This window comes from Physeter macrocephalus, chromosome 1, assembly GCF_002837175.3.
Source record: "Physeter macrocephalus isolate SW-GA chromosome 1, ASM283717v5, whole genome shotgun sequence".
Taxonomy (NCBI): Eukaryota; Metazoa; Chordata; class Mammalia; order Artiodactyla; family Physeteridae; genus Physeter; species Physeter macrocephalus.
Window position 1 is genome coordinate 110,909,485 of NC_041214.2, and position 18,706 is coordinate 110,928,190.

Consider the following 18,706-nt stretch of genomic DNA (forward strand, 5'->3'; position numbering starts at 1 on the left):
TATTTCCTTTCCCATGTTAGGGAAGTTTTCGACTATAATCTCTTCAAATATTTTCTCTGGTCCTTTCTCTCTCTCTTCTCCCTCTGGGACCCCTATAATGCAAATGTTGTTGCGTTTAATGTTGTCCAGAGGTCTCTTAGGCTGTTTTCATTTCTGTTCATTATTTTTAATTTATTCTGTTCCACAGCAGTAAATTCCACCATTCTGGCTTCCAGGTCACTTATCCGTTCTCTGCTATTGATTCCTTCTAGTGTAGTTTTCATTTCAGTTATTGTATTGTTCATCTCTGTTTGTTTGTTCTTTAATTCTTCTAGGTCTTTGTTAAACATTTCTTGCATCTTCTCGATCTTTGCCTCCATTCTTTTTCCGAGGTCCTGGATCATCTTCACTATCATTATTCTGAATTCTTTTTCTGGAAGGTTGCCTATCTCCACTTCATTTAGTTGTTTTTCTGGGGTTTTATCTTGTTCCTTCATCTGGTACATAGCCCTCTGCCTTTTCATCTTGTCTATCTTTCTGTGAATGTGGTTTTTGTTCCACAGGCTGCAGGATTGTAGTTCTTCTTGCTTCTGCTGTCTGCCCTCTGGTGGATGAGGCTATCTAAGAGGCTTGTGCAAGTTTCCTGATGGGAGGGACTCAGTGGTGGGTAGAGCTGACTGTTGCTCTGGTGGGCAGAGCTCAGTAAAACTTTAATCTGCTTGACTGCTGATGGGTGGGGCTGGGTTCCCTCCCTGTTGGTTGTTTCACCTGAGGCAACCCTACACTGGAGGCTACCTAGGCTCTTTGCTGGGGCTAATGGCAGACTCTGGGAGGGCTCACCCAGAAGGAGTACTTCCCAGAACTTCTGCTGCCAGTGTCCTTGTCCTCACGGTGAGCCACAGCCACCCCCTGCCTCTGCAGGAGACCCCCCAACACCAGCAGGTAGGTCTGGTTCAGTCTCTCCTGGGGTCACTGCTCCTTCCCCTGGGTCTCAATGTGCACACTACTTTGTGTGTGCCCTCCAAGAGTGGAGTCTCTGTTTCCCCCAGTCCTGTCAAAGTCCTGCAATCAAATCCCACTAGTCTTCAAAGTCTGATTCTCTAGGATTCCTCCTCCCATTGCCAGACCCCCAGGATGGGAAGCCTGACGTGGAGCTTACAACCTTCACTCCAGTGGGTGGACTTCTGTGGTATAAGGGTTCTCCAGTCTGTGAGTCACCCACCCAGCAGTTATGGGATTTGATTTTATTGTGATTGCACCCCTCCTACCATCTCATTGTGGCTTCTCCTTTGTCTTTGGATGTAGGGTATCTTTTTTTGTGAGTTCCAGTGTCTTCCTGTCAATGATTGTCCAGCAGCTAGTTGCGATTCTGGTGTTCTCACAAGAGGGAGTGAGAGCACGTCTTTCTACTCCACCATCTTGGTTCAGGCCCCTTCCCACCACTCTTTATTTTCATCTGGCACCCAGATATCTACTGCTTGGACAAAAATATCAAGTCTCTTCTCTAAAGGATTTCCTGAGCCTCAGAAAAAATGTCTCTTAATTTCTGACATTTTCAAACAGCTGTAACAGTCACATATCTGCCCAACTGCTCTAAAATAAACCTATCAAAGGCCCCAACTGTGCACTGAATTATGATGTGCTTTTATGGTTTTAATTTTAAATATGATTAGGCAGCAAAGCATAATGAGATCTTTGAGACAAACCTGCAACATGAAATAGAGAAACTCATGTTAAACAGAAAAATGTTATTCTAGAGTAAATGGACATAATTCAGAGAGTAGAATATTAAAATAATGGAAATAAAATCCTCAAAAATAAATCAGTACATATAGAAATAAAGATAATAGGTAGGTAGGTAGACAGACAGATAGATACACTGTTGGGGTAATCCAATAATATCTCTTGAAATTAAAAATAATAATAGCTTTAAAACTTAATAGAAATCATTGAAAGATTAAAAAAATTAAATATTACCAAAAAACTAGTAAAAGAAGACAGAAAAATGAGAAAATATAAAAGATATCAAGAGTATATCAATGCATCATCCAAGAAGTCCAACATCTAATCAACTAGAATTCAGATGCTCAGACCAGAGTGGACAGAGACAAGAAAAAAATCAAAGGAAAAATGGGTGAGAATTTCTCAGAACTAAGGTACATGATCTCAGGGTTGAAAGAGCAGACTAAGTGCTCAACATAATAAATCAAAAAATAGACACATCTAGACACTTTTCTGTGAAATTTTGGAGTTCTCTTTGGATAAACAGAATATTCAAAATGCTTCAGGGGGGATAAAAATTTACCTACAAATAAAAGAAAATTACCAGCAGAAGACTTATCATCAATACTACATGCTAGAAAGTGATATACTAATGCCTTCAAAATATGAGAGAAAATAATTCTTAACCTAGATGGAAGTTCCAAGATTACAGTTTTGAGTCACGATTTAGTCAAGATTTTAGAGTAGCTAGTGACTGAGGGTAGTGGTGTCTGAGAAAGGAGGTCAAGAAAGAATATCAAATATAAACATTTTCCAAATGGGATTGCCAAACCCTAAGACAAGTGTAAGATTTGGGGTCTCAATTTTTTTTTTTTTTAATGATGACAAAATACAAAAGAAAACAATGAAGAAATGGGAGCAGAGCATTTTGATGTACAAAAGCCTGATTGGCATTTCCATTTACTATTCTTATATAGTCAGAATAACGTGAAAATGTATATTAGCTATCAAATTTTAAAACTAATCTATAGGTAAACAGAAAATATGTTATAAAATGAAATATGTTTTCATCAACTTTGATGATGCAAAAGTAAAAATGACAGAAGTTGGGAGATGTGGGAGAGATGAAGAGAAGGGCATGGATGCTAATATCCTCATCTTATAAAGTGATGAGTCAAGAGATACAGCTCATAGGTAATGTGGAAGAAAAAATGACAGAAATACATAAATTAAAATTAGAAAAGTAGCCAGCATAAGATTGAAAAATAATAATGTAATTTAACAGACAGATGGAAGAAATATTGGGGGAGAATAAATTATTAAATCCTTGCTATCATGGCAGAAAATAAATAGAAGATGTCAAAAAAATAATTTATTAAGAAATATCAGCATAATCATATTATTTAGAAAGGCTAAGATGACAACTGGGACAAACAGCTGAAAAATTAAAAACGGACGCTTCTGGAGAGGGAGATGGAATAAGTAAGTTTTGTTTCCATTACAAGTAATTCTACATAACTTTATTTTTAAATAAACATGTATTTCTTTAATAACTAAAAAATAAGATCAATTAAATACTTACAACTGCCAAAATGTAATAATAAACCTTCAAGGTTCTGAAATTGCTGATCAAAAATAAGTTTCCAACAGTAAATATATTTTTCTTCAAGAATTTTACAAACTATTTCAGAGATTATAAAAATGAATTTACCTACAATGAAAGAATGAAAAATACTTATAAGTGTATCCTTAAATTATAGAATGAGGAGTAACTCATTGGGTAGTTCCTTGAGGAGAGTTCTCATATTTGGCTACACAACAGAATCAATAGGATTTTTAAAAATATACCTTATTAAATTAACTTCCTGGGATCCACCACCCAGGCACGTGTATTTCTAAAATAGCATCCAAGTGAATTTAAAGTGCCACCAAGGTTGAAAATCACTACCCTAAAAAAAGGGGTTATTTTGTAGTTTCCATAAGGAATCCCCTCCCAGCATTTCTAGAGTAATTTATATGTTTCTCTGGGATCAGGAGAAAACTCAGTTGAGAAAATGGGAAAAGGTATAATAATTCTCTTGTAAGAATTAAAACACAACAATCAACCAAGAGACAACTTGGTTCAAAGAAATCTAATTGAGAGAGTGGTAGCAGGAAACAATGACAGGAGATTCAGAAGTTGAGGTCAACATTTCTGGGAACTGAACAGGAGCAGGAGAGAAATTTCCTGATCTGATAGGCAATACTGTTTGTACCTATGACCAAGTTCTAAGTGTGTGTTCATATCCTTGTTGCTACTAACAGTGAATCATGCTTGCAAATAAAATAATCAATTTACATGCATAGTATAATTTAAACAAATTTAAACAAATCCTAAGAATAATGTCCTAAGAAATAACAAGTTTAGGAAATAAAATAAGTCCTTACATTAGCTACTTTGGCACATGATCCTGTACAGTGAGTGACATTAACTTTACTAGGATTAAGAACATTACGCTATTTCAAGATAACCTAGTTTTCTTCACTGGTGTTTACCAGTGTTTGAATATGCACTATGGCTACAGTTCTTTGAAAATGCTACTAAATTTATTATTTTATTTATATTTGTAATAATTTACTTACATATCCATAAATACCATGAAGAATGTTGGAAATATTTTAAGAATCATTTATGATTTGTGTAATTCCAGAGAATTCCAATTTCTCATTGGCAAATCCCAAAGAGTAATATCTTCCAGGAATTTGGAAACATTACACCTCTCCTTTACATTAAAAGTATAAAAAATTAATAATAATAGTATAAAGTGATGAGTGCTTTAAAAAATCAAAAGTCTTCACACTTTTTTCAAGTGAGGAAGACTTCTTAACCAATGAGAACAATGGACTTTGGGGAGAGAAATATGTGTGAGATGGTGGGGGAGAAGAAGTATTGATAGAACATTGGCATTGGATCAACGAGGAAACAACTCGACAATTTCAGGGACTTCTGGAAAAGGTCTACATGTATGCAGTGACTAATGAAGAAACTGAGGCAAGAAAACACCAATCCATCCCCCAGAATTTATAGAACTGAAAGAAAACATGTAGAAGCCATTATCTCACTAGTCCTCCATTTACTCAGATTTTCTTTTTCCACTATTTATACAACAGAATAATCTCCAGTTCAAATCTTACAAGAGTGGTCTAGCAAGATTACCTTTATTTGTTAACGAAGAGATGACCACACCTATAGCAGAGAAATGTCCATCCATTCTTTGACGAGGCTCCCTCTTCTCTATTGAATTTGCAATTAACTTTTAATTAAAATTTTAATGAAATCTGAGATATAGAATGAGTAAAGATACTTAATATTTAATATTAAAAACATTAGTACAGAAAAACTTGGTGAGTTCTATTTTCTTTTCTCAAATATTGACTATAATATAACCTACTGTGTTTATCTTGCTACCTCATCCTTCAAGAATCTGAGAACTAAGTACTGCAATTAATCACAGTAAATAACATTAGGCATTTCTTTAGCCTAATTGTTTTACCCTCTTTTTTATTACTTGTAATTTGATAGTTCTGATTCAAATTTTATTATATTTCTGTGTTTTGTGGTAAACCAACTCACTGGAGTACTAAGGAACAGAAGAGAACACATTTACTGAAAACATATAAGGTTCCATACAATTTTCATACTTTATTTAGTAAATACTAAGAATAACCCTATGAGGTTTGTATTATTATTCCCATTTTACAGATAAGAAAACAGATTCAGATGGGTTTAATGAATTTGCAAAGCAAATTAGAGCTAATTATCTGTGAATCCAGAGCTGGAATTTAAACTTGGATGTTTCTTATTACAAATCCTATATTTTTTCTACTGTACCACAGCACTTTTTCTTTTTTTTTTTTTTGACTTTTTATTTATTTATTTTTTAACATCTTTATTGGAGTATAATTGCTTTACAATGGTGTGTTAGTTTCTGCTTTATAACAAAATGAATCAGCTATACATATATATGGAATCTAAAATAAAAAACGGTTCTGAAGAACCTAGGGGCAGGACAGGAATAAAGACGCAGATGTAAAGAATGGACTTGAGGACACAGTGAGGGGGAAGGGTAATGTGGGACAAAGTGAGAGCGTGGCATGGACATATATACACTACCAAATGTAAAATAGATAGCTAGTGGGAAGCAGCCACATAGCACAGGGAGATCAGCTCGGTGCTTTGTGACCACAACACTTTTTCTTTCCACAGGAACTGCAGTTACTGCCAGAGAATTGATGAAACATATCTTTCCTGGTTGTGATTATGGTATTATTAGAGTAGACTGCTATTTCTCTCGCTCAAACACACACACACACACACACACACACACAAACACACACACACACAAACACATGCTTAGACTCTAAAAGATGTATGAGCAAAGACAAGGTACAGGAAAAGCAAAACATCACACAATTGGTTGTGAGCCCCTACCTGACTTCTGCAACAATGACATTTTCGTTCACTCTTATATCAACCTAGGAAAGCTGCAGAAGGTCTAGGGGACCATGCAAAGCAGAGAGAAAGTGAGGGTCCTCCCCATCTATATCCTCTGAAATCAGAGCTGGAGGAGTAGAGAGCGGGATAAGATCAATTAATCAAAGGTTTCCCCAAAATTCTCGTATACGAGAAGACTGAAATCTTTAAAAATTTTCTCTATAATGTTGTGGATCTATCCAAAAAGAACAAAAACAGGAAAATTTCTCTCTCTACTGCTATACTGCCAAAACTGAATGGGAATATTAAAATTTGTGAGAAGGCAATCAGAATGGGTGAGTGTGCAAAATTAAACTGTAAATAAATAAATCTGAAATGTTATAGTAAGTGGATAAGGGACTATAAAATATAAATTTTCTACAAATGAAACTTCTCTATTACGGTCTCTTTCTAGGGATAGAAAAGGAAACCACATTCACATAGCTTCAATTATCTTTCACATAATTGAAAAGATACTGTAAGGTAGATATTAGAGCAACTTGCTAACTATGATAATGATTCAATCAAAGCAAATGCTATTAAACACAATGAAACATTATAAACGATTATAATTAGAGAAGCACAATTTAAATAATCCATAAAATTTTTTTTAATGATAAAACTATTCTTACAGGATTTACAGCTCCATTTGTTCCTCTTCTCTCCTAGCTGGTAAATTTGTCTAGCTACTTATTTATTAAAGTGCTTTAATCAAGGGAACTGCTCCATCATCACATTTCATTAAAGGTAGTCTTGAGCTGAGCACAACAGAAGGAGGTCATGATTGTGCTGCAGAGCTTCCCTACAATTAGGCACTCACTAAAATGAAATGACTCTATCACTGATTAAATAGATTTTTATAGTTAAATAGGCTTTACTTAAACTCGTAAAACTGACTGACAAAAATATGCTCTTCTGCCTTATTCAGCATTACCAAGTCCCTTTTTCCATCTTGAAATTTTCACCTAACTATTTTTAAACATTTTTTTTAAATTCTGATAGGTTTTTTCCTATATGCAGAGCAATTATATATTTTTAAAGTACTCTATAAGGAAGGCTCAATTAATCATTTTTAGGGGTTCTTCTAAAAAGTAGGTCAAGACTACCCTTTCAGCTGCAAATGGAGAAGAGGGCACACTAAGTTCAAGTAAATTGATCAAGGTCCAATCATAAAAATAATTCATGAATGGATGTTTTTAAATTCCAGGATGCTATCAAAGAGTTTAAAAGAAAGCATTGTGTGAAATGAAGCTATTTCATTATTCCTCTAATAAAGATGTTTAGCATGATGCCTCAGAACCAAGAAGCTGAAGATAGCCAGAAGGTGTGAAAATATGAGGAATTATAGGATTAGTAATAAAATAAACTTTTAGCAACTACTAAGACCAGAACTGATATACAGTTCCCTCCTCAGGGCCATGGCCTGATTCATAAGCCATGTACTCACATGGCCTCTTATATGTATTATACTCATTTAATAGCTTTGTAAGTCAATTTACAGAATACATTACCTATAACTTAAATAGCTCTACCAATATTGTCAACTTACAAATACAACCAGAGATTATTTTTTGAAATTATTCTTATTACCAGAAATAATTAATAAAACAGTATACAATAAAGGATCTTAGAAAAGCAATGAAAGTTGTGCTCACCCATCTAGATATGAACTCTGCATTTCAGTATGCTTCTCAGTACACATCTCAGAGAAGTCTTGTTGATGACATCTGTAAGGAAAACAGCCTCTTAATTGATTCATCTCTCAAACCAGCCCCAATTATTCTGTTAGAAATTAGAGTCAACAGAAAGCTATATAAGTTATTGACAAGGAGTGTCAGTCAACCCACTAATCCAGACAGTGTTTAGTAATTCTTTAGTGCATATTAAGACAACAGAAATTGGAAAGACAAGAAAAAGAAATGAAAGACACATTTAAAAAAAGCAACTGAAAGTTTTTTAGATTATCCATTCATTTGTAACATGAATATCTGTTGAGTGTCTCTTTTGTACTAGGCACCAGAGATACTATGGAGAAAGAAAAAAGGCATGGCCCCTGCTTTGGTGGGGCTTACCATTTATGTCAGAGAAATATTCTTTAATTCCACTTAATTGCTTTTGAAATTAGGAATACAGAAGAAAATATAATGAAGGCAAAATTTCACTCCTCTTTCTTCCCCTTTCTTGCTAGTCATCTGAATCCAGTGGGAGTGACCTCTGTCAGTTATTTAACTTCTATGTGCCCGTGTCCTTACAATAAAATGGAAGAAATAACTGCACCTACCTTAAAAGGTTATTCTGAAGAGTAAATGTGTTAGTCAATATAAAACACAATGTAGAACAATGTGTGGCATAAAGGAGGACTTAATAAATGTTAGCAACTTGTTATTATATTTATTATGATTTTTTTTTTTAATTTCTCTGACATATCCTGAAGTAGTTAAGGCAAAAGTCACAAGAGATAGTAACTACCTCCATGTTACAAAGCCCTGGTAAATAAAGAGTTAGCTCATTTACAGAAACCCCGCATCAGGGGTCTTCACGTGTGCAGGATAAGTTTTACCCACCACACAACTGGGAAAATCTGTTCTGGATAACTGGTGGCACAGAACAGCCAAGGGTTATTTGCATAGGAGGCTGAGAAGCACTTGCAGGGGAAAAAAAGTAACTCATCATTAGAAATGAGAATGCTGCGCCCACAGATTTGGTGCAAAGCTACTGGGCCAGAATAAGGATGGTGAGGTGATGGTGAGCACTGCAAATATCTCACTCAAATTGCTCGTCAGTCCAGTCCCTGGACTCTAGCTCCAGTCTTACAATGGGATACACTAACAGAGGGAGTAAAACATGAACTTTCTTCCCCCCAGTTGGATCTCCATGAGAAAGTTCAAGGTGTCAGCAATATCAGTGTCAGCAGATTCCTCTAAGATGGGCACTATGGACAGTAGAGGGGCCCTTTGCAGACTTGACTGGTCCAAATGCTGATTTTGGTTCTAGAGCCCACAGGAGCTCCTCCACAGCAAAACAATGCTGAGGAGAGCACCCACAGCAAGTACCCCCAGGGTGACCAAGAGCACTGGTTCCCAGAGGACATATGAAACACCCTCTTTGGGAAGCCCAATGCATTTGGGTCTAGATTTTCTGCAAAATAGGCATAGTTTATCCACAGAAATGCCAATTTGTATCTGTTACTTTGATGCTGTTGTTACCCTCAATTTGTGTGGTTTAGGATATTCTAATTCTGTCCTTTAAAAAGCACTTTAGAATTTTTTTTAATAGGTAAACATTTAAATATGTATTATTAAAGTATTTTGATTCCTACTTAGAGTTTGGAAGCAGCAATATTTTTCTCATTTATTTTCAGTAGAGAATAAACCTTACTTCCTTTCCTGGGAAGTAAAAAAATCCTTTGTGTCATTTTTTACAGAAAATAAGCTTTACTGTCATGAAGCAATTCCCCACCCTGCATCATTTTTGGTACATTGATAATACTTTTAACTTTGGTTGTGGTTTACTAACTATAAGCACAAAAGATGTTGCTTTCTAATATTTGTCTCCAGGGTAAAATAAATTAATCCAGGAGATAGACTCCATCCTTGAGCAAGAGATGGCTACTTCTAGACTGGGGAAAATTTGAAAGTTAAAATTAGACACACTCAGCTCAGTGCCTAGCTTTTGGTCTCCGGCTAAACTGAGTGATTTTTAAGTAAGTGTTTTTAACAAACACGTTAAAACATGGTTCCAAGTGAGTACTTTCCTTCAAAAATTTCATATATTTGAGAACTAACCACTTATTCCAATAAACATTGTTGTTACTCAAACCTTTATTAGAATTCATTTTGGTAATTTTTAGTGCTAGTTTACAAACTATACAAAGCACCAGACTCATCAATATAAATTATATGGTCCATCCTGATCTTCAGTTTAACTATCAGATTTAGTTCAAATCCCTTCTGACCTCTTCAGAAGCATGGAACCCACCTAAGTAAGAATGACCTTCACTAAAGATTTTCAGGAGAAAATTCCCTGAAAGACATAACTAATGAGACTTGCAGCAATGTGCTGAATAATAATGAAATAGTTATAAATGTTTGTAATCTCCTGATAAATTTTAAGAAGCAATATTCTCATTTGTACAAGCTTAAAAATGTGCATTACAGGATACATGTAATTTATAAATTTCCATAAAAAACATGAGTCTTGGCAAGGCCAAAAGAAAAATTTGTACTTTGGAGTTGGTCATTTTGAAAACTGTGGCCAAACAATTTTAAAAGTTGGCAACTACTTTATACAAGCCCTTTGTAAAATCTTTTTCTGTGATTAACTTTTGCAGTTGGGTGTTTTCTGGTAAAAAGAAAAAGTCAAACCAGTAACATACCACTAGCTCTACCTTCCTGTCCACAGCCCTCCTTGACTTCAAGTTTAGTATATTGGATCTTGTTACTGGGTTGTCTATGCATGGTGATCTGTGTACAATCGGCCCTTTATATCCATGGATTCTGCATCTGTGGATTCAACTAACCTTGACTTTAAAATGTTTGAAAAAATTTCAGAAAGTTCAAAAAAGCAAAACTTGAATTTGCTGCACACCAGCAACTATTTACACAGCATTTGCATTGTATTAGGTATCGTAAGTAATCTAGAGATGATTTAAAGTATACGGAAGGTGTGCCTAAGTTATATGCAAATACTGCACCATTCGACATAAGGAACTTGAGCATCTGCAGAATTTGGTAATGGAGGGAGCCTCTGGAACCAATCCTCTGTGGTTACCAAGGGACAACTGAATAGAGAGAATTGTTATTTCCTAGGTAGCTTGAGTTAGTTTTTAAGTTTAAATGTTTTGTTTTACTTCTAAAAGTCCTGATACAGATAGATCCAAGTAGGCTAAAAATCAAACTGACTACAGAAGTTATATTTTATCAGTGTATTAGATGAACTTTTCAATCACTCTTAATGGGAAAGTGATTCCCTCAACAATGTATGTACCAACCTGTGTCAGTAAGGAAATTCAGAAAGCCATATTTCTGATAAAAGGCATGTTTTCTTAGAGAGGGGCCCATTCACAAAGAACTTGAATAGACGTTTTTCCAAAAAAGACATACGGATGGCCAACAGGTACATGAAAAGATGCTCAACATCACTAATCATCGGGGAAATGCAAATCAAAACCACAATGAGCTATCAGTTCACACCTGTTAGGATGGTCATTATTAAAAAAAAAAAAAGAACAAGAGATGACAAGTACTAGCAAGGATATGGAGAAAAGGGAACATTTATGCACTATTTGTGGGAGTGTAAATTGGTGCAGCCACTAGAGAAAACAGTATGGAGGTTCCTCAAAAAATAAAAAATAGAACTACCATATGATCCAGCAATTTCACTTCTGAGTATTTACCCAAAGAAAACAAAAACAGTAATTTGAAAAGATATCTGTACCCGAATGTTCATTGCAGCATTACTTATGATAGCCAAGGCATGGAAATAACCTAAATGTCCACCAGTGGATGAATGGATAAAGAAAAGAAATTATGATATATAGACATGTCACACACACACGCGCGCACACACACACACACACACACACACACACACACAGGAATATTATTCAGCCATTTTTAAAAAGAAGGAAATCCTGGCATTTGCAACAGTATGGATGAGCTTATAGGGCATTATGCTAAGTAAAATGTCAGACAAAGAAAGATAAATACTATATGATCTCACTTACATGTGGAATATAAAAAAAAGCAAACTCGGGCTTCCCTGGTGGCACAGTGGTTGAGAGTCCGCCTGACGATGCAGAGGACACGGGTTCGTGCCCCGGTCCGGGAAGATCCCACATGCCGCGGAGTGTATAGGCCCGTGAGCCATGGCCGCTGAGCCTGCGCGTCCGGAGCCTGTGCTCGGCAACGGGAGAGGCCACAACAGTGAGAGGTCCGCGTACCACAAAAAAAAAAAAAAAAAAGCAAACTCACAGAAACAGAGTAGATTGGTGGTTGCCAGGGTCAGAAGAATGGGGGAAATGGATGAAGGTGTTCAAAGTGTACAAACTTCCAGTTATAAGATGAATAAGTTCTGATGAGGTAATTTAAAGCTTGGTGACTGTAGTTAACAATACGTATTGCATATTTGAAAGTTGCTAAGAGAGTAGATCTTAAAAGTTCTCATCACAAAAAAAAGTAACTATGTGAGGTGATGGATGTGTTAACTAACCTTATTGTGGTAATCAGATCGCAAAATGCATGTATATCAAATCATCATGTTGTACACCTTAAACTTACACAATGTTATATGTCAATTATATCTCAATAAAGCTGAAGATAAAAAGAAAGGGGCTCATTCATCTATAATAAGGGAGAAATAATAACTTGGGCTTCTGCCACAGTCTTTGGATCAGACTGTCTGACCCAGAGGTCTGATGCATAATAGCTTTATTACAAACAGCAAACTCACCACCGTTTGCCCATGAAAGTCTGTGGATTCTGGCTGCACACATGAAAGCAGAGAATGGGCAATCTACTATTGACATATAGAAGATGTATGTGAATGCAGCCCCCTGATGATCAAGAAGAAAGCAGGAGCTGGAAGACTACCAAAAGCAAACAGCTTTCCTTCTCTCTGTAGGCATATATGCAAAATAAATCATTCCTGAGATGGTGATTAATGTTTTATATTCTTCTACTTCCCCTTCCAAAAGAATTAAATTAACATACATCTAGTTATTTATGAGACTGAGTTCTTACTCAAATGCTAGTTTGCTATTTATGAATACGGTTAGCTGCTGTGCTTTTTACATCTCTTTAATGGCCTTGATAATGGTGAAGACATAAGACGTTTTGTGTTTTCTCCATTTAGTGGGCTTTATTTATCTTAGATGTCCCTGAGATTGGGGAGGGGGGCAGTGATCCGACAAACAGACCCATTCCTGTGCTCCCCACTCTTTCCCTCCCAATGGCTGGTAGGGGTGTAGTCCCTACTGCTTTTAATAGAGCAGTCCCATGTGAACTGTGCTGTTCATCAGCTGACATATTGATCCGGAGTGAAACTTATGAGATCTAGAGTAGAATGTTGTTGGCTATTCTGTCTCATATCTTTATGTAGCTTTATACACTGTCATTTTACCTACTTGATATTGGTGCTGAATCATAATCACTTCCAGATTGGACCGTTACATATTTCTAACATAAAATGGTGATATGTCGATGTCCTCAATAACTTAGTAAGTTATCACCAAGCCTTATTCCTTGGCTCTGTGTTTTGAGCATTTGAGGTAATGATGTAAATGATGTCTAAAACAAAAACAAAAACAAAAACCATGAGAATCAGGCAAAGTCCCAGTTCCCCTCCTTATTATCTGAGTGATCTGGTCAAGATTTTTAATCTCTCTAAATCTCAGTTTCCTCATCTGTAAAATAATTAATTATCTGCCTCATAGTGTGGTTGTGTGGATGAATCAAGTTCACACAGTTAAAACACCTAACACATAATAAACACTTAACAAATGGTAGCCACCAATAAATATTTTTAATTTCACAACTACTGATATATCAATAAATTGACAAATTCTATACAACTAATCTTACAATTTACTAAGATACTGATAAATTAGTAAGCTCTATAACTTTAATTCATTATATTATAAATTATATATGAATTCATTATATACTTACTCAACAGTCACCTAACTCAGACAAAAATTAATCAAATTGCTTTTTTCTTAAATGGGCTTTTAGAAGATTGCTGGCAATAGGCATAATGTAGCAGAGAATAGAAATAGTTAAGAATAGAAAGTAACCAGAGATATGTCTAGGTGTTATCAATACATGAATCTCACAAATGCTCAGTTTTATAAAGACCAACCATGACTTAGAATCCATTTTGGTGGCAATACATATACAGCAATTGTAAACAGGAGGTAAAACTTCTAATTCTAGAATATGAGTTTGCTTCTGTATTGTCTTAAGACATACTTTTATATTTTCAGCTACCAGATTTCAATGATATTAGGTTTTACAGGTTTTCTTATTTTTAATCTTTCTCTAATACTGAGATTTTTATATAATATTATAAATATTATATATATAATTATGATAATCTGACTAATCAGAACATATTGAATACTTTGTCAATCTAATAAATGCATCCAAGGTAATTTTCATGAATGCATTTTTCAAAATTATGAAAAATAATAATCCTTGTACAAATAAATGAAGCAGTCGGTATGTTGATATTTCAATTTCCTCTGCTAGCATATTTTCCGGGTTTCCTGAGCAGGAAGATACAAACTGCTTTATCCTTCTGGAAAAGGTTTCTTTTATTGGGATATTTTTCCTCCAATTTACACAGCAACTTAGGCAGCTAAAAATATAAGACCACAGACTTGAATTTAAAGAATGACAGCTTAGTAACAAGACAGACTGAAATGATTCTCGGGAAAATGGATAGTTCTCCTGGTTTGAATGAAGGATAAAGATTCTTCTAAATCAAATTCCATTCCAGGAAGAGGGCAAGGTCTTGCCCACCTAGCAAGTGTGCATCTTTGACTTTGGTGAAGAACAGGAGATACTGATACTCAGACACTAGACATTATCAGAGATGGGGGACTCAGGGAAATCATCGTTGTATGGATTAAGAAGAGGGTGAGATAAGAGAGGCAGGGAAGAGCAAAGTGGGCACTCAATGAATCTTTTCTTTGAAGAGTTTCATAAAAAGTTTGTCTCTATCTCAGGAATACATTTAAACTGCTATGAAACATGATCTGTGATCAATGTTTCAACATATAAACTAAGATATGTGTTCTCATACCTAGGGTCTAATCGGCATGGAATAATTTTGCACTCACAGTAAGACAAGCGATGTGCCCTGACACAAAATCCACAGATCTGGGCAAGCATGGACAAAAGCTTTGAGGATGGCAGGATCTGGGAAGGCAGGGCCTGGTGGCCAAGGGATCATGCAATCTCAAGCACAATCGGGGTAATTAATAAGTACTCAATTTCCAAGGAGTATGAAATGTGCCAACAGGTGGGTGAAAACCAGCAATAAGAGAATCCAGGAATAGTGATATTCTAAAACCCAGATTGGCAGTAGGCATCAGGGAGGGCTGCTGGATGTTAGGAGCTGGCTTCCATACCCAGGAAGGAGGCAAGGCTTCCAGGCTTTAAAAGGTGTTTGGGAAAGATGCAGGATTTTAGTATAAAATGTGAAAGGGTGATCAACACAGAAGCCCAAAACTGTAAATGGAGGCCTCTAAAGTGATCCTGGATTCAGGAAATTAAGTGCAACAAACCTATTTATTCTCTGCAGAGGGAACTGTGATGTAAGAGCCATGAGACAGCCCTAGTAATCAGAGAAAGAACAGATGTTCCAGATGAATTTGGCAGCAAGAATGTCTCAGTGACTGTATCCTAGTCAGTTCAGTAAAAAGGGTGGTTCAATGCAAAGACCCAGCCAAACTGAAATCGATAGATTGGAACTCTTTAAATTCTTTCCTAATTACAACATGTTTTTATCAAGGAACCAGGATATGGCCTATCTGGGAAGGTAGGCATGGTATCTAGGGGTTGAGCAATCTGAGGCAAATGGGGTAAATAATAATCTGAAATGCCAAAGTCCTATAAGTGGCGAGATCAGTAAGCTCACCTGTGAAGAAACTGGAGCAGGCAGAGGAAGGGAGATTGAGATGTGAGCCAATGTAGATGGTGTGACAATGACATAGAGACACTGTGTGCAGACACATTGAGGAATATTTTACATCAGCTAAGAATACTGGATGCAACAGTGTCTTTGTGTTAAGTTGGGAAGAGAAAACACAAAGGATGCTGAGTCTCTGAAAGAAACACAGAGCTTCAGAACTTCTATTGTTCTTAAAATAAGTCAGAGCAGACCTCTGAGATGAATATGTGGATATAGCATGAATACATTCCCAGAAGTTTGTTTAAGAGCTGTGACATGCAGATATTGTCCTTTCCCTTCTAAGAGCATCTTAGCTAACCCTCCAAAGACTGCTTCTTGGTACACTCAGCCTATCACCTCCCCATCTTACAGAAAACTTGGAGCTTTACCATATTCTCAAGGTCTCCTTCATATGACACGTGTGTGTGTGTGTGTGTGTGTGTGTGTGTGTGTGTGTGTGTGTGTGTAAAGCTGGAGAGAAAGAAAAAGTCTGGGTGAATTGAAGACTGTCACTGTACGTAGCATTTTATCTTCCATAATTTTTGGCAATTCATTAATCCAATTTACGGAACCAAGCTTGTGTATTGATAGTTTTATGTCAGTATTAACGATCAGAGCAACAAAACCATGCCTGAGGGGGGAAATGAAATCAAAGTGGGCACCAGCACAGAAGCTGTTGGGAAGGAAGAGAACTTCACTGTATTTCAATGGAGTACTTAGCTTATTTTCCACTTCTAATTAAAGCACTGAGAAAGAAGGGCAATTTTTTTCCAAATTGCTCAGCCCTCATAACCAATAATGCCAAGTTAATCACCACTTGAGAAGATAGAAAAGCATTCAAAATTCAATGCTTTTTTTTCTAACTTAAATGTGTCTCTTTGTCCAATGGCATCTTTATTTTTATCTACACTGATATTTACCTTTGATATATTATGTCCTCCCTTAAAAATACAAATATTATGAGTTACATCATTATCACTGTGTTATTGACCATCAAGAGTTTATTCAGGTTCATCTGCTTATAGAGGCCACTTTTTCTTTAGAATATACAGTCTGTCACTAAAAAGCGTTAAAAAATAAGATTTGGACAAATGTAATAAAGGGGGTAACAAGTAAAGTTTAGAAAAAGAAAAGTTTTATTTTAAGGTGAAATGCTAAGGGAGATGAGAAAAACAATGAATGATGTGATGATATACTAGAAGGTTCTATAGTCCTTTAATTTAAAATAAACAAATATGCATTTAGTCATAGCGTAATCTGGAATGAGAAGAGGATATTAGGAGAGAAACTGAAGCTAATACTATGCACTCCTTTTAAAGAAATTGGAGGAAGTTTGAAATGATTACTAAAATATACCCAGTCTACATAACAGATACTACATAGCAGATACCAGATCAGGATCCCTATATTTCCTGGGATTGGAGGCAAAGTCTTCAATAACACCTTCAGAGAGAAAAATCAAAATGAAAATAAACCAGAAAAGGTATATAAGAACTTAATTCACACTAATGTGTAAAGACAAGAAATGAATAAGCAGAGATTAAAGGAATGAATAATTAGGGCAGAAGTCCTATGAAGAGTAAGAGAAGGATGATTTCTACATCAAGGCAAATCTCACCTACTTTATCACCTTGTCCTGGGCTGTCCCAGATGACCTGGAACTCAGAGGCCTTAATTAGGAGCAATTTTCAATAAAGGTGGACACATTTGGCAATAACTGGATTACCTAAATGCAAATAAGTCATGTTATTTCTGCCCACATGTTTATTATTCATTGTCACTTATCCAGGAACAAGGATAAAATCCATTTCTGACATGAAAATGTATTTTGCTTACTTTACTTTTTAGTCAATACCTCTCCCTGTAAAGTTCCTAATAGGAAGTCTAGCTTGAGCAATTACTGGGCTGGAATTTATAGCCATGCAGAACTTGAATGTGCAGCAATCACATTTTTAATATGCAATTTTAATGTCAAGAGAATTTTATGATGGTTTCTCAAAGCAATGTACGTTAGAATTGCCTCATGGGCACAAGGGTAAATTAGATTAAACAAACAAAAAGAATCAGTGGAGAAATAGAATGCAAGTTAATATGGAAAATATGACTTGTGAAAGTATTAATCTTTTTTTTTTCCAAGATGCCTGGCAACAGTTTCTCTTGTTGGAATAATTGGTCAAGGAATTTGTAAGATGATAGATTTTATTTTAAGCCAACAAGTGCTTAGAACTATATGAAATTTCATAATAGTTCCCTTTTTGTTGGTATACACAAGCAACAGAATCAATATTGGCCTTTATTTCTTTAGCTTATCCTGAGGAATTCTTTCACTTGAGTCTTTTTGCTGCAGAAGGACTGGACAGAATTAGCTAGCAGTGGGTCACAGATTCCACTCAATCATTTTATCAATGGGTATAGACTGGGATGATGCCTAGATTGCTGTATACTTTCCTTTGACAGGTTACACCATGACAAGCATGTGTGAGATTCAGATCATTCTGATTTCTGGCTACAAGTACAGTGATCTAGCCTAGCTGTGTAAAGACTCAATTCTAGCAGACAATCTCTTAGGAGGTGCTAAGGATTCCAGCTCTCTGCTATGTGTGAGTTCTACAAATCCTGAGGACATTAGGAGACTCTTGTTACTCAAGTTTATTGATTCTGTATTTTTAATGTAAGATATGTCTCTTGATTGGAAAGGAGAAATTTATTCAGTCCACCAAAGAGGATTGAAATAAAGAGTGGTCCACTGATGAAATATAAGTTCCCAGTCAGATGAAATGCTCCACTGACCTGAGGAGCTCAGAGGCAATATGGTTGGTT

The 18,706-nt window shown here is 35.9% G+C and overlaps 1 long non-coding RNA gene across 1 annotated transcript in view; it reads right to left on the reverse strand.

Moving 5' to 3' along the window:
* Positions 1 to 17,619, reverse strand: part of LOC102980288 (uncharacterized) — a 40,395-nt gene extending 22,776 nt beyond the window's left edge. The window contains exons 1-4 of the long non-coding RNA XR_008617715.1: positions 17,505 to 17,619; positions 13,338 to 13,500; positions 11,940 to 12,108; positions 7,870 to 7,941 (exon numbers count right to left, since the gene is read on the reverse strand). This is a non-coding gene — a long non-coding RNA (uncharacterized lncRNA). The remainder of the gene's footprint in view (positions 1 to 7,869; positions 7,942 to 11,939; positions 12,109 to 13,337; positions 13,501 to 17,504) is intronic.
* Between the last annotated feature and the right edge of the window lie 1,087 nt (positions 17,620 to 18,706).